We start from the raw sequence: 2500 nt of genomic DNA, 5'->3' as shown, positions 1-2500 counted from the left end.
AAGGCACAGACACCTCTACTGTACTTAGGTATTCTTTCAATTATCTCTTCCCTATTCTTGCATCCATCTTTTGTAAATACGCTTCCCAGATACTTAACACAATGTGCTTCTTTAACATTTTCATTTTCAATCATTATTTCTGCAATGTCATAATTTTCTTTTGTGATGGTTAGTATTTCAGTCTTCTGAATATTAATTCTTAGTCCCGCCTCATTAAAGCATCTTTTCCAACAATTTAGAGCTCTTTCTAACTGTAATCTGTCGTTACTCCAGCAGGCAATGTCATCTGCATACACTAGTATATCTCCATCCCCTTCTCCTTGATCTCTTATTCTCTTTTTATACTTTTTAATAATGCTATCCATATATGCTATGAATAATAATGGGGACAAAACACTTCCTTGTTTCACTCCTGTTGTTATATCAAACCATTCATCTTTCTCATAACCAGTTCTAACAAGGCACGAACATGGCTTATATGTACTCTCTATGGCTTTCTGCAGTTTGCTTGTCATTTTATACTCCTCCACTAAACATTTCCATAATTTGTTTCTTGGAACGGAGTCAAATGCTTTTGCTAAGTCTATAAAAGCACAATACAAATTTTTGTTATACTCCCAGCATCTTTGCATGACCATTCTTAAAATGAAAATGGGGCCAGATGTACTTCTATCTTTTCTATATCCAAACTGTTCTTCTCCTAGCTTCGGCTCTACCACTGTTCTTGCTCTCTCTTTCATAAATTTTAGCTACTTGATTGATGAGAGAGATACCTCTGTAATTACCACAGAAACCTGAGTCGCCTTTACCTTTATAGACCGGTAGTATAATGGTCTTGCCCCAACTTTGTGGAATAGTTTCTTCTCTCCAGGCCTTGTTTAATATTGTCAATATCTTCTCTTTTAAGGCATCACTTCCTTTTAATGTTATGCACCATACTCTTATCTTTCCTATATTATTTTGCTAATCCAAAAATTTTCTTCTTACTACCTTTTAGATCTTGTTCTATTGTCTCTCCTAACTTCTTCCATACCAAACAAGTCTATTTTTCTACTCAGCATCATTTCAATGATTTCTTCTTCTTTGTCCTTGTATGTGGCAATGTTTAAAGTTGCACAGCTTATTTTTTGCATTGTTCGGGCTCTGGTCCATAAATGTTTCCTATATATATATATGTGTGTGTGTGTGTGTGTGTGTATATATATATTTATATGTATATATATGTGTATATATATATATGTATATATATGCATGTATATGTATATATATATATACATGCATATATATATGTATATATATATGTAGATATATATTATATATGTATATATATGTATGGTGAAGGTGGGTGAGGAAGACATAAATCAGAGTCCAAGTTTATTTCTGACTAGTTTCGCACATTATTTCTCTGAAGAAGCCTATTTGTGCGAAACTAGTCAGAAATAAACTTGGACTCTGATTTATGTATAACTCACCCACCTACACCAACCTGTCACAATGCCTCATCATATATATGTATATATATATATATATATATATAATATATATATATATATAAATAATATATGTATGTATATGTATATATGTATATATGTATGTATATGTATATATATATATGTATATGTATATGTATATATATATATATGTATATGTATATATATATATATGTGTATATAGATATGTGGGTATCTATATGTATATATATATATATGTGTGTGTGTATATATATGTATATATATGGGTATATATATGTATATATAGATGTATATATATCTATGTGTATATATATATGTATATATATGTGTATATATAAATGTATATGTATATATATGTATATATATGTATATGTATATATATATATGTATATATATGTATGTATATGTATATATATAATTTGTATATATATATATATATGATATTTATATATGTATATATATATATATTTATATATATTATATATGTATATATATTATATATGTATATATTTATATATATATATATGTATATATGTATATATATGTATATATACATATGTATATATATATATGTATAAATATATGTATATATATATTATATATGTACATATATGTATATATATATACATATATATGTGGGTGTATATATATATATATATATATATACATATATACATATACATATATATATATACATACATATATACATATATATACATGTACATATATATATATACATATACATATATACATATATATATAATATATATATATATATATGTATATACATATATATATAAATAATATATATATTATATATATATATATATATATATATATGCAGAAAAGCCACTGGAAGCGTGTGTTCTTGAAAATGCAATGTTGACCACGAATAAAAACTATTAAACCAGAGCGCTTTCGTGTATTCACATTTTCAGTGTGTGTATGTGTGTGTTTCTCTCTCTCTCTCTCTCTCTCTCTCTGTGTGTGTGTGTGTGTGTGTGTGTGTGTGTGTGTGTCTGTGTGTG

The sequence above is a fragment of the Oratosquilla oratoria genome, chromosome 41 (assembly GCF_046742065.1).
Source record: "Oratosquilla oratoria isolate Oo_2021 chromosome 41, ASM4674206v1, whole genome shotgun sequence".
In the NCBI taxonomy this organism is placed as follows: Eukaryota; Metazoa; Arthropoda; class Malacostraca; order Stomatopoda; family Squillidae; genus Oratosquilla; species Oratosquilla oratoria.
This window is presented reverse-complemented; position numbering follows the sequence as displayed.